Source organism: Pinus tabuliformis, chromosome 4_2 (assembly GCF_031772625.1).
Source record: "Pinus tabuliformis cultivar Carrire ecotype Pingquan chromosome 4_2, CPIR1, whole genome shotgun sequence".
In the NCBI taxonomy this organism is placed as follows: Eukaryota; Viridiplantae; Streptophyta; class Pinopsida; order Pinales; family Pinaceae; genus Pinus; species Pinus tabuliformis.
Genome location: NC_142304.1, coordinates 326,017,329 through 326,032,911, shown reverse-complemented (window position 1 = coordinate 326,032,911; position 15,583 = coordinate 326,017,329).

The following is a 15,583-nucleotide window of genomic DNA, read 5'->3' as shown; positions in this document are numbered from 1 at the left end:
TTGAATCATCAGCATCCTGCATGTTCATATCTCCAAGGCCTCTCCAGGTGTCAAGGGTCCTTTGATATTTTTCTTCCTTTGTCAGAATTCTCGTGCCTTCTTCCAGGAGATGTCTCAACATGTCTGTCGGATGTTGATTCCTAGTGTCCATAGTGTCCTTTTATTCCTAATCTCTTTATCTCATATGATTATTTATATATTTTCTTATTCAACCACCTCGTACTCCATATGAGGGCATTTCTCATGTTGACCTTTATCAGTGAGTGAACCATGCCTTCGTGCATTTTCTTTAATGAAAGAGATATTCCCTGTTCTTGACCATGCTACCAGAGAAATTCCCCATACTCATTGATACAAACGATGACATGAATTTAACTAAAAACATAGATGCATACATACCTCATATTAGTTATTCCTTGATCATCTCATCTTCCTTTGACAACTTCCTCAATTGAGATTACCTCAATCTCCTTTGCTTTTCTACATCTTTCCTTTCCTACATACCATCCTTTCTTGAATCCCCATAAGTGGAATTCCTATCAAGACATCTGTTTTTCCTGAAAGTCATGAACCCTCTATCCAAGGTTCCATCGGAGGATCATTGTAGTCCTCATCCTGCATATGCTCCATTCTACTGATGATAATGTCCTTATAAGATGATTCTTCTTTATCATGATCATTCCTTTATGCATTGATGAGGTTATCCAATGGCTACATCCTTCCTACATGAATATTTGTATCTGAGCTATCTCTACATAATGCTCCTATATTCCTGAAGATGTCATTCTCATAAACCATGCATCCTATCATATTGTTACATGTTCCTATGATACCCAAAACTTTAAAGAAGACTTATGTAAAGAAGTTGATGTCATTCATAGTATAGGACCGTAGGGGTTTCCTTCTTCTACTTCTTCTCTCCTTCTTTCACTTCTTAGGTAATGTGGGATTATTCTCGTTTCCTTTTATTGTTTTCCTTCTTGAACTTAGGAATATCCCTTTTATATTGTCCATATTCTTGGTAGCTAAACCATTGGACTTTGGACATATCTATTTTTCCATCTCTTTGTGGACCAAACTTGCCAAGTTTCCCTTTTCTCTTGGCCATAACAGCAAATGGTTACTCCTTTGATCCCACATCATCTTTGGCTTTAATTCGAGTCTCTTCAATTTTTCATAGAGACCAAATTTCATTCAATGGTGTGGCTTCCTTCTTGGCATATATACTTGATGTGAAGTTGCCCCATTCCTCAGGTAATGCATTGAGCACCATTGTTGTCATCTCTCTGTCTCACATAAATTCTCCTAGTTCTTGTAATTGGTCTCTCATCTGAGAGATTCATGAAGTAAGGAGCTATTACTTATTCCTTGGATATCTTCATTTTATATAGTTCATTATGCAATGATATCACTTCCCCAGCTATATTGATTGAGAATAGTTCCACTAGTTTATCATAGATTTCTTTGGATGTTTCAAGTTTGGAAACATAAGGAATGAGAGGGGCCTTGATGGATTCTATCAGAATCTTTTGAGCCCTTGTTTCATCCTTATTACACTTTTCTAGGGGTTGAATTTGATCATTTGTAGGAACAATGACATTCCCTTTTATGTATTCCATAACTTCATTTTCTTTGAGAAGGATATCAATCCTCTTTTTCCATGCAAGGAAATTAGCAGTCCCAGCCAATTTGTTTCTTTTCTTGGAAAAATACATTTTGATATGTTCAGAAAAAGGACATAAAAAAACTAACTTGAGAGTGTTGGTGATGAAGAGATCTTGTTTTTTCCTTGAAGATTTGATGATTTGACTTCTTGGATCTTGGAGTTATTCAAGATGCTTCCTTCAAGGTGCTTTGTGAGATATTTGCTTGTTGACGAAAACTTTTCAATGTGTAGATCTGGAGATCTTCAATGATGGGTCCAAATCTTGGGTCCCTTTCTTTGAATATGAAGGATCTTTTGATGGAGACTCTTCTTGGATGTACTTTCTAGTAGATTCCTTTATATGGAAGGTTGTCTTCTTTCTTTGTTCCTAGGATGGTAGTCCTCCTTGATGGATCTAGGAGAGATATGCTAGTACTCATTGTATTTAATGTAACCCTAGCATGTAGATCTGGTGCTTCAACCTTTGTGTGTCCTTGCTTCTTGATCTTTATGATTCACTCTTCTATGTGTTTTCGAGATTCCCTTCCTTGATGATTTGAAATGATCATAAGTTAACAATGATGTAGAATTGATTAGCCATTATTGAATTGATTGTTAACTGAAAGTGCGGAAATTGGGAGAACTGCTTGAGAAGAAAGACTTTACGACAGCTAATAAAATATAAGTAAGATGCAAAACAGTAATGAAAATATAAAATACACAACGATACCAAACAACAAGATTGATTACGGAGTTCGTCCCTGATGGAAAACGTCTTTGGGTCCGCTTTCAAGATGGGCGACCGCTTTATTAGGATTGAAACAGAAGAGGTCGATTACACAAAGATTTGACCAGACTTAATGTGCACGCAGGCACTTCTAATCACTATCAAAAGGAATCTCTCTGAACCATCTTTCCAACGCCTGTCATGGTTCCCAATTCAAATTCTGCATGCTCCTATTACACTGAAAATAAAAATGATTATGACCTCTAGAATCTGCATACAAAAACCAAAATCACTCTCCCCCTGTTCAATTAACAAAAACTGCCTCTTATAGGCTTCCAGGTACATGTGAACTCCTTTGGACTAAACATGGCATGAATTTACTGAATTGAAGGGTTTTAGGTTTCGGTCTAACCATGAAATGACACTTAGGGTCATTAGGCCACGGTCTTCGATTTAATAGCTGCATATTAAACAATATAAAACCCACAAATAGACTTTGGGTTATCCTGGCGGTTAATAAACAGCGCACTGGCTTAACTACCCATGTGAACAGTGGTTTTCTCTCGGCAGTCGACTGTCAGATTGACACCTAATGGTTTATCCGCCCGACAGTTCTGGTGACTCCCCCTGACTGTTCTCATTCGCGATGACGGTTGGCGGATAGTCCAGCAGTTCCGATGCGGTCTCCCCACTGTGGTTTGCATAGACGTTCACATGGTTACGGTTCCGCTCATTGTTGATGTTGCAGTTAACTATAACCTCTGACACGTTAACTAACACTGCCTATGTTCACATGTTAACATTCCCTGTGCGGTTTCCAAGTTGGCGGTTAACTTATGATGTTCCTCTGCCTGTTCACATGCCTCATGGCCGCAGTTTTCTCCGATGCAGTTAGAGGTTGGCGGTTAGGGACCTGTCTCATTGTATTTGCAATGTTCTAATGTAATTTTTTAACATATTTCATAACCCTAGGGTTATTATATGGGTTTAGACTTAGGAAATTAGGCTTTTATACATAGTTTGCAATGCAATAGGTTTGATAGGTTTAGAACTTAGGGTTCTAGGTCTAGAACTTAGGTTTTGATGGTTTAATACATGGATTTTTAGCATAGGTTTGTTGCATAGGTTTATAATGTTATTAGGTTAGATTTTACATCATTTTGATTTAAAAATAACCCATGTACATCACTTCATCACAAAGTGACATTTGTATCAACATCACAGGACAACAACCTATATCGACAATCAACCCTTGCAAAAGGGAAGACAAACCCCACATCGATGATCACCCTGGCGGAACTGACGATGAACACTTGTCGACAACTAGGTACACACCATATCAACTAAACACCATGAAAAAACCATAAACATCACCTGGATAACCTAAACCATAATCAACACTGTCAAAATTGAACGACACTGGATTGAATCGCTGACGACAACACTGTACACTGATGATGAACCTATGCAACTGATCTAACGAGATCCTCCTGGATCAATCCTCTCCACTTGAAATCTTTTGGACCACAAAATTTTGACTAAACAAATAGTCGATAAGGGTAGAACTCCCTCACTTTCCACCTTGCCCCAATGATGTACCAATACATTCAAACAATCACCTAAAAGTGATGACCCTGATGATGCTGACCATGGCACATTTTGACTCAGTGACCTGTTCCCTGCAGTATGAACAACTTGCAATGATGGTCAAACAACCTATTATGAACATCGCAATTGATTTCTTTCCATGAAATACCATGAGTTAGTGATTCATAATCATCTTTTAAAATAGTCTCTACAGGATATTGTTCAATATTGTTGACATGTATTAACAATCTATCTTGCGGAATAACAGAGACAATCAAAGATGTTTTTGACATCAAACCAGCTACTTAACTTGACATACTTTCCTACTTCCTGATTACTAAGTGAACTTGCTACAATGACCCCATCAAACTGCTATGCTCTTAACCTGCAAAATGATACCCAAATACAGAATATGCGAAGAAAAGATACCCAGAACACAGAATAGCAATGATTTTATTATTCAGAGAGTAATGTTCACTTGCCTCTTCGAGGGGGCAACCTCCAATAGAGCAGAGCTCGAATACAAAATAAGACACAATGCTCCTCGCAGGGAGTCTCTATCCTTTATATATGACTCATACATGCAATACCACGGGCCAATACCGTGGGTTTTATTAATACCATCTATCTAATACTACGGCCCATTTGCAACTAACTGTGGTCCCGTCATTAATTACGGGTTAACCACTTACAAATATTAATATGGGCTTTATTGAATCTTGACTATGACGTGATCCCATGACATAAATAAGGGGGTTAGGGTGGGACCCTAACATGCCCTCGCCCTTAAGACTAGCCTTGTCCTCAAGCCTGAAGCTGCGGAAACTGCTGAAGAATAGTGGCTGGTTCCCAAGTTGCATCTTCCGGAGAGGTGTCTTTCCATTTGACGAGGACTTCCTTAATCATGCGGCCGCGCAGGTGCTTGTCTCGTGTGTCTAGAACCTATTCGGGTTGAAGCCAGATTGACCCTTCTTCGTCCAATTCAGGTAGACTGGTTTGAACTCGGAAATTGTTCCCAATCACTTTCTTGAGGCACGATACATGGAAAACTGGATGGATTTTTGCCGTAGGTGGCAAAGCCAACTTGTAAGCCACTTCTCCAATGCGCTGAAGTACTTGGTATGGTCCGTAGAATTTTGGAGAGAGCTTTTGACAACCCTTGTCTTTGAGTGATGTTTGCTTATATGGTTGCAGCCTCAAAAAGACCTGATCCCCTTCTTGAAATTGGCGCTCTGAGCGATGCTGGTCGATCTGTTGCTTCATGCAGTTCTGAGCTTGATGAAGATTCTCTCTAAGATGGGCGAGCATGGTTGCGCGGTGTTGTGGGAGTTGATCCACTGCTTGTACTTTGGAGCACCCCTTGAGATAAGAAGTAGGGGAAGGCGAAAGTTGACCATATACTTCTTCATAGGGAGTCATTTTGGTGGTGGCATGAAAGTTGGTGTTATACCACCATTCAGCCAGAGGTAGCCATTGTACCCAAAGGTGTTGCTTTTCTGAAGTGAAACACCTAAGGTAGGTTTCTAGACATTTGTTGACGGCTTCGGTTTGACCATCTGTTTGCGGATGATATGAAGTACTGAGTTTGAGTTGAGTGCCTTGTATTCTGAATAGTTCCTGCCAAAAATTACTGGTGAAGATCGGGTCGCGGTCGGACACAATAGAAGTGGGCATGCCATGCAATTTGAAGATCTGAACCATGAAAGATTGAGCAACCAAAGTTGGTATAAACGGGTGGGGTAGGGCGCAGAAATGAGCATACTTCGACAGTCGGTCCACAACCACCGTGATGACTGACTTGTTCCCTGACTTTGGAAGACCTGTAATGAAATCCATAGAAACCTCCGTCCAAATTGATGCCGGAATGGGCAATGGTTGTAATGTGCCTGGTGTGTTGACGGTTTCCCCTTTGTGGCGTTGACAGACATCACATTTTGCTACGAAGGTAAGGATGTCCTTTTTCATGCCTGTCCAAAAAAATGATCTTCTGGTGCGAGCATACGTCTTCTGAAAGCCCGAATGTCCTGCAATGGGAGATGAGGGCAATTCTGCCAAAATGCGACTTTTGAGGGTGGATGTTGGTGAGATTACGACTTTGTCCTTGTAGCGAAGAATTTCATTCTGCCACGAGTAGCCCTTGGTGGAATTAGGATCTACCTGCAATTGAGAAATGAGTTGGGAGAGCCCGGGGTGTGAAAACCATTCCCTGCGAGCCTCTTCAATCCAGTCTGGAATGGGGAGGGAAATTGCGAGCAGAGTACTTTCCTCCTCAAATTGGCGAGATAATGCATTTGCTACACTATTGTATTTCCCTTTCTTGTAAATGATCTCATAATCATATCCCAGCATTTTGGCTAACCATTTATTTTGTTGTGGGGAGGATAGGCGTTGCTCCAAAAAATATTTAAGACTGTGATGATCTGTGCGGATTTGGAAACGTCGCCCCAATAAGTAAGGTCGCCAGGTCTCGACTGTATGTAAGATGGCCATCATTTCCTTCTCGTAGGTAGATTGGCCCAGATTCCTCCCACTGAGTTGTTGGCTTGTGAAGGCCAGCGGTCGCCCTTCCTGCATTAAGACCGCCCCAATACCTGTACCCGAAGCATCACATTCAATGACAAAGGATTTGGTGAAGTCAGGTAGTGCTAAGACTGGAGTGGAACACATGGCGTTTTTGAGAGCGGTAAATGAATGTTGTGCTTCCTCGTTCCAGAAGAAGGAATTTTTCTTTAGGAGTTGAGTGAGGGGTTTCGCTATGCGACCATAGTTGCGGAAAAATTTACGATAATAGCCTGTGAGACCCAAAAATCCTCTCAAGCTCTTCAAGGTCTTAGGTTGAGGCCATTCTTGCATTGCCTGGATCTTTTTGGGGTCCACCTTGACACCTTCACACCCCACAATGTGGCCCAAATACTCAACTTCTTCCATGCCAAACGAACACTTGGACATCTTGACAAATAATTTATGCTTGCGGAGCAGTTGCAAGAGTAGATCTACATGCTGAAGATGTGCAGCCCAAGTGCCACTATAGATGAGGATGTCATCGAAGAAGACAAGGACAAATTTTCTGAGATATGGTTTGAGAATGTGATTCATAAGGCTCTGAAAAGTAGAGGGGGCATTACAAAGACCAAATGGCATGACCAGGAACTCATAATGGCCTTCATGAGTTCTGAAAGCCGTCTTGGGAATGTCGACTTCCTTCATGCGAATTTGGTGGTAGCCTAAGCGAAGATCCAACTTAGTGAAGAATTGAGCCCCATTGAGTTCGTCCAGCAAATCGTCAACCACCGGGATGGGAAATTTATCTTTGACTGTCAACTTATTGAGGGCCCTGAAGTCGGGACACATTTGCCACTCCCCATCTTTCTTGAGCACCATGACCACTGGGGATTAATAAGGACTAATGCTGGGATGAATGGCACCTGCTTCCAACAGTTCCTTGATGATTTTTTCTATTTCATTCTTTTGGGTGAACGGATATCTGTATGGCCGCACATTTGGGGGTTGGGCCCCTGGAACCAAGGTGATGCTATGATCATGTTCCCCTCGCGAGGGTGGAAGCTCATTAGGCTTGTCAAAGACCGTCCGATGGTTATTTAAAATCTGTTGCATCTCATGATGAATTGGCAGAGACATGGTTTCGACTACCTGGATGGCATTAAATTGAGCTACTACTCCATGATGGCCCTTTTTTAACAATTTTTCCATCTTATGCGAGCTGATGATAGAGGGGGCTCCCACCTGGAGTCCACGGAGGGTATGTGTGGAGTTGTTCTGCTCAAAACTCATATATAACTCCTGGAAATCCATTGTGATTGGCCCAAGAGTGCGGAGCCATTCAGCGCCGAGGACAACGTCGCAACCCCCCATGTGTATGGAAAACATGTGGGTTTTCAGCTGATAATCCCCCATTTGAAGTTTGACATTTTCACAGCGGCCTTCACATTTCATTGTGCCCCCATCCGCAATTTGGACTTGGAAGTTAGAAACTGCTCGTACAAAACAATGCGCTGCTTCTGCGATTTTTTGATGGATGAAATTATGGGTACTTCCACTATCAATCAAGACTACTACTGGGCGATGTTTAAGAAAACCCCAGATTTTGAGAGTTTGAGGGGAAGAAATCCCTGCCAACGCATGCAGCAAAATAACTGGTTCGTCAGAGACATTCTCCTTTGGGTTGTCTTCTTCTAGCGCCTCATGTTCCTCAAGTGGTGGATTTTCCTCTGTTGATCTGTAGTCAGTGGCATCTATTTGAAAAAATTTGGGCTCCTTGCATTTATGACCTGGGGAGTATTTTTCATCACAGTAGTAACATAGTCCTTGCTTCCTTCTTTCGGCCATTTCCACAGGTGACACCTTTTGGACCTTAAGTGTTTGAGTCGTGTTGTGAGCTTGTGGGGGACGACCTTTAGTAGGGAAATTTGGGTGATTGTATTGGGCTGCTAATGCACGCTCCACCTTACGAGCTACTTGGCAAGCCTCCGTCCACGTGGGAGGGTGGTGAAGTAGAACTTGAGCTTTGATGGCTTCTTTAAGACCGCTGATAAAACATTCCGTGTAGAACTCATCTGTGAGACCCCTAGTGCGGAAGGCTAAGGCTTCAAAAGCGGTAATATATTCATCCATTGTACCAGTCTGTCGAAGCTTAGTGAGACGACCCAAAAAATAGTCTTCCTGTTCAAAGCGATCTCGAAGAGCTTTGGTAAATTGGGTCCAAGTCCTAAAAGGTCCATTGCAACGCTGATGCCATTCCCACCATTGCCACCGTTCATTGTCCAAGTACATGCTCCCCAACATAAGCTTATTCGCATCATCTGGGATATGATTCAATTTGAAATACTGCTCCATTTGTGCTAGCCATGCGGACGGGTGAGAACCGTCAAATTTATGCACATCCAACTTGGGAGGTCGTTGACTGGGTGGTGGATGGGTGTGCCAGACGTGAGGAGAGTGGCTAGACTCACCCTCATTGTATTCATGGCCATTATACGCCTCCTCGTGGGCTTGCTCCTTGCCCTTCGAGAGGAATTGTTGTATCTGGAGACTTAGTCCGCGAAGCTCAGTTTGGATGGAGTTCACAGTGTCTTCAAGTTTGTCCATCCTTTCATTGGCCATCGCTTGAGCTCTAGTTTCTACCATACACCAACCGAATGAAAAATTGGGACCGCCTATAAAAATTTTACTAATAAATTGAATGGTACCACCTTGCTCAGCTCGTCGTCCTAATTCTGATGGGCTAGATCACCAATAAGCGCCCCGGAAGATCTCAGACTTTTTTTTTTTTTTTTAAACTCCTTACAGAGTTTTACTCCTTGATCAATACTGCAGTCGCCAAATCCTCAAAATTTCAATGCTGCCAAAAGTCCTGCGAAAAGTATACCCCGGTATAGGAACCCTTCACAACAACTCTGATCTAGTGGGTCTGAGAGATCTGAATGGCGGAACAACTGCTGCGGCGGATCTGATGGATTTGCGGGACTGATGTCTGATGCTGCTGCACCTCTTTGCACACGCGGATCGGGAATAGATGATGTGTGATCCCCCGATAGAAAAGGAAACTATGGTCGTGAGGAGTGTCAGGTGCTATAGATCGCAATATACATAAGGGTCTGGTAGTAGTACTCGGCCCAATGTTTCAGGGCTCTAACTAAGGAGGATTGACCGTACCCTTAGTGGTACAACCTGACTTCCCTATCGTACGGGCGAGTAATCTCTCCGAGTGCTGTTCTCGGTGTACTGTAGCCACAAGACGGTCGACGGTTTATCTATGGCGAGGTTTCAAGGGAGCCTAGGGGGCTTCCGATATACCCAGAGGGTACGTGGAAGACAGTCTGTGCACGGTTCTGTCTAATGCGCTACTACTCGAAGGGGTACCCACAGGGGTTACAAGGGAGTCCAACAGACGTGACCACCTCTTGTCTTTCCTGCGTGCATGCCTCCCCAAATCCGCAGGTTTATGCGCTCAACGACAGATCCCGTGGTTTAAAGACGTCGGAACACGTCTCTAGCCGAAAAAAAATGCTAAGAATTGGAGATCCCATTGGCCCTGGAAAGTGCTCTGATACCACTTGTTATGCTCTTAACCTGCAAAATGATACCCAAATACAGAATATGCGAAGAAAAGATACCCAGAACACAGAATAGCAATGATTTTATTATTCAGAGAGTAATGTTCACTTGCCTCTTCGAGGGGGCAACCTCCAATAGAGCAGAGCTCGAATACAAAATAAGACACAATGCTCCTCGCATGGAGTCTCTATCCTTTATATATGACTCATACATGCAATACCACGGGCCAATATCGTGGGTTTTATTAATACCATCTATCTAATACTACGGCCCATTTGCAACTAACTGTGGTCCCGTCATTAATTGCGGGTTAACCACTTACAAATATTAATATGGGCTTTATTGACTCTTGACTATGACGTGATCCCATGACATAAATAAGGGGGTTAGGGTGGGACCCTAACACAAATTGTATGGTGAAAACTGCTGCAACTTAGTTTGTTTTTGAAAGTATTGAATTAGTTGTTGATTTGTTTGAATCACTTTTCCCTTATTCATTAAATGATGTTCCCATTGATTAGCACTTTCTTCTGATGCATTAGTTTCCATTAGATACTTTGATACTGCTTTAGAAAAGGCTTTGATATGAAAACAAAGAGGCTTCCTCTCCACTTGAAAAGAGGCTTCCAAACTGTTTGAAACATGAATAGATGACACAATACAAGAGAAATTGAATACTGACTTTCGCCAATACTGACATGCATCCCGTAACAGTTAATTTCCAAACTTGGACTGAATTTCTTCATGCTGACATTAGGAAGAGGAGCTTTAGGCACAAACTGTAATTCATGTTGTATTCCCTACTTATGAGTAAGATGTTTGGTTTTACATAAAACTGGAATAGTTTCTATCTCTTTGATCAAACTATCTTTAAGCTGAGTCTCATACTTGAACAAACATCATTTTTATGTTGTTCCTTTACACACATGATTACAAATATTTTATTTGAACTTATTAATCGCTTCATCTGATTAGCAACAATTAAATTCTAGTGATTTTTGTTTTGATGTGCCCTGAGAATAAATTCAACCCCATCTTTCTTAAGGTGATATTTATGCTCTCTCCTGTAAAATACTGCATCACGATCATAAAGATAAGGACTTCCTAAGACAACTCCACATATGTCTACTGGAACCACATCTAATTCCACTTCATCAATGTAATTCGTTGTAATGGAAAATCTTAATCGACATTGTTTTGTGACTTTTATCTGAGTTGCTTTATTTAGCCATCCTAATGGGTAAGGTCTTGGATGATTCCATGTTTTCAAACCCAAACTTTTAATTAAATATTCAGATATTAAATTTGCCTATGATCCACTGTCAAACATTGTATCTATCTTTGTGTGCTTAGAAGTTATCCTTATGTTAAACAAGTCAGCTCTTTTATCCTCATTTGAAGTATTTATGTTTGATGAAGATGCAATAGTATTCGAACTTGAACCAGTGTCAAAAGTTTTACCTATCGTAACCATAGCAGTTATCCTCCTTTCATCACCTGAATCTGAACCTAGATCTTGCTAGACCGCTGCAATTGCCTTCTTTTCATCCTTCTCCTTAAGGAAATTTTTGGACTTAAGTTCTAGATGAAGTTTCCAACACTTATATTCATCGTGACCAATTCTCTCGCATTGAGAACAAGTAGGTCTTTCCTTCTGAGCTATCACTGATTTCTTTCTCTTGGAATTGTTCTTCCCTTTACTGTCATTGGAATCTTTGATTTCCAACTCTTTGGATGACTACAATGAAGACTTGAATGGTCTGTCACCTGATTCAATATGTATGGCCTAAACACACACTTCATCAAAATCATCAGGATTAAACATCAATAATGTATGCTGTAAATATGAATGTAAATTGCCGATGTATTTTAATAAAATTTCACGTGTATCCAATGAAATACCAAGCGCCAATGCTTTCTTTCTAAACTCCTGAATAAAATCCTAAACAATTTTCCCTTTACTTGCCTCAGATGCTACCAAACAATAACAGCTTGTTGCATGTATCCTAAAGGATAGAATTGTTTACTAAGATCTTTTAAAAACTTAAACCATGAAGAGATGACTTTTCCTTTACGCTTTACATCTATCATAGTTTTACTTTCCCACCAGATTAAAGTTGTTTCCCCCATTCTAAGTGTAGCTAACTGAATTTGCGTTTTATCATCAGAAATGTTTTGAATACAACAATACATTTCTACCTGCTTAATCCAGTTATCTAGCTTTTCAGGATTCATTTCGTCATATAAATAGGTAACTCAAATTTTACATCAAGTTTCAAAAGAGATGTTTTCTTAGGTTTATTTTCTGTTTCAGATTCTGCAATGGAAGAAGAAGATGATGATGATGATGATGGAGATGATGGAGGTGAAAGTGGTTTATCAGTATTTCCTTTACCTTTTTCCTTCTTCGATGTCTTTGAAGAAGAAGTTGCATCTCTTGCCTTCTTGTCTTTGTACAGTTCTCCCAACATATGCTACATAATCAAGAATGCTTGTTGAAATTGTTCATCACTCATCTTAGTTTCAGTGTTTTCACCTGCATCAGATCCTGTCATGGTCGACTTATGAATGACTCCTCACATTCCAATCTCTGGATCAATCTGCTCAAGGACTCCTTCTCCACGTTGCGACTTTGACCTGGTTAACATTCAATGGCAAATTCTACGAACACAACCTGCGCTGATACCAAATTATATGATCTGAAATGATCATAAGTTAAAACTGATGTAGAATTAATTAGCCATTATTGAATTGATTGTTAACTGAAAGTGCGAAAATCAAGAGAATTGCTTGAGAAGAAAGACTTTACAACAACTGATAAAACATAAGTAAGATGCAAAACAGTAATGAAAACAGAAAATACACAGCAATACCAGACAGCAAGATTGATTACGGAGTTTGTCCCTGATGGACTACGTCTCCGGATCCGCTTTCAAGATGGGTGACAGCTTTATTAGGATTGAAACAGAAGAGGTCGATTACACAAATATTTGACCAGACTGAATGTGCACGTAGGCACTTCTAATCACTGTCAAAAGGAAGCTCTCTAAACCATCTTTCCAATGCCTATCAAGATTCCCAATTCTGACTTTGGATGCTCCTGTTACACTGAAAACAAAAATGACTATGACCTCCAAAATCTACGTACAAAAACCAAAATCACTCTCCCCCTGTTCAATGAACAAAAATTGCCTCGTATAGGCTTGCAGGTACATGGGAACTCCTTTGGACTAAACATGGCATGAATTTACTGAATTGAAGACTTTTAGGTTTCGGTCTAACCATGAAATGACACTTAGGGTCATTAGGCCATGGACTTTGATTTAACAACTGCATATTAAATAATATAAAACCCACAAATAGACTTTGGGTTATCCTGGCGATTAATAAACAGCGCGCTGGCTTAACTACCCATGTGAGTAGTTTTTTTCTCTCGGCAGTCGATTGTCGCACTGACACCTAATGGTTTATTCGTCGGGCAGTTCTAGTGACTCCCCCTAACTGTTCTCATGCGCGGTGATGGTTGGGGGATAGTCCAGCAGTTCCAACGCGATCTCCCCACTATGGTTTGCATAGACGTTCACATGGTTATGGTTCCGCTGACTATTGATGTTGCGGTTAACTATAACCTCTGACCCATTAACTAACACTACCTTTGTTCACATGTTAACATTCCCCGCACAGTTTCCAAGCCGGTGGTTAACTTATGATGTTCCTCCGCCTATTCACATGCCTCATGGTCGCGGTTTTCTCCGATGCGATTAGAGGTTGGCGGTTAGGGACCTGTCTCATTGTATTTGCAATGTTTTAATCTAATGTTTTAACATATTTCATAGCCTGAGGTTTATTATATTGGTTTAGACTTAAGAAATTAGGTTTTTATACATAGTTTGCAATGTGATAGGTTTGATAGGTTTAGAAATTAGACTTCTAGGTATAGAACTTAGGTTTTGATGGTTTAATACATGGATTTTTAGCATAGGTTTGTTGCATAGGTTTATAATGTTATTAGGTTAGATTTTACATCATTTTGATTTAAAAATAACCCATGTACATCACTTAGTCACAAGTGACATTTGTATCAACATCACAAGACGACAACCTATATCGACAATCAACCCTTACAAAAGGGAAGACAAACCCCACATCGATGATCACCCTAGCAGAACTGACGATAAACACTTGTCGACAACCAGGTACACACCATATCAACTGAACACCATGAAAAACCATAAACATCACCTGGATAACGTGAACCATAATCAACACTGTCGAAACTGAACGACACCGGACTGAATTGCTGACGACGACACTGTACACTCACGATGAACCTATGCAACTGATCTAATGATATCCTCCTAGATCACTTGATGTGTCACCTTAGCTCTGATACCATGTTGAAGAATCTAGGGAATTTAGGTTATGATGATATTCTTCTGACCATAATAACTATTTGTGAAGAACTTTTACTTTTATTTTTAGCACAATCTTTTGTTATTATTATTAGTGTGTATTTTCTTTCTTCATAAAACAGTTACCAAAACAAAAGAGACAAGAACACAAGATATTGGCTCTCAGCCAGGGTAAAACCTCTCTCTCCTAGAGAGGAAAATCCTTCTACAAATTTCTCTTATTGAAGCTTCAATTGACAAATGCCAAACCCCGGACCCTTGACAAGTACATCCTCCAAGAACAAGATACGGACTCTCTTTTTGAACCTTCCTTTAGGTTCTTCAATCAAATCCTCCTTCTGCACTGCACCCTGATCTCTTCCTTCGCACTTCTTCCGGCAACTGGCAGCACCATTACAGAAACCCTAGGTCTCCTTTAGAGACCTCTACTATGGAGTACTTCTTTTCTCTTCCTCACTTGGAAATCCTCTTTTTCCTTGTTGATTAGGCTAGAATATGGGGTTCTTCTTGAATTATATTTATGAGTTAGAGGTTGATCCTCTAACCATACTGCAGATCTGAATTTTCCTCGCACGTGTGGTTGATTAGGCCTCGGGATTGTCCCTCTTGCTTGCTCCTTTTCTTTGCTTGAGGTGAAACATACTTTGCTTGAGATGGAGGCCTATATGGAGCCTCTTTTTAGTCCAATCGAACTCTATTAAGTTGTTTCTCTCATGGATCTGAATTCATCGCAGAAATACCCTATCTTCTTCACACGTGTGACAGAAAAGTGCCCTAAAACAGTCCTCCAAAATTCGAACTTCCTTCTTTTCATCTTCGCTAGTCTAGAAGCAACCCTTTTCTCTTCTTCATACCTCCTTCTTGACTCTCTTTCTTTTTGATTTGAAAGATATCTTGATGATCTATTTGATCAAGTGCTCAGTATTTAGCTCAAAAATCAAAGTTCTCAAAATGTCTTAAACCCTGAACGACCGCGTCCATCTCAGAAAAATGATTCTAACGCAACTCGTTTCGCCGAAAACCGAGTTTGTATGAGAAAGTTATTGTGTTCTGATCGCTTTGATAAACAAGCGAAATTTGCAAAAAAAATGCCCAGTCATTGCATAGTCAGCAGTTCGTACTGCTGATGTGGCAAGT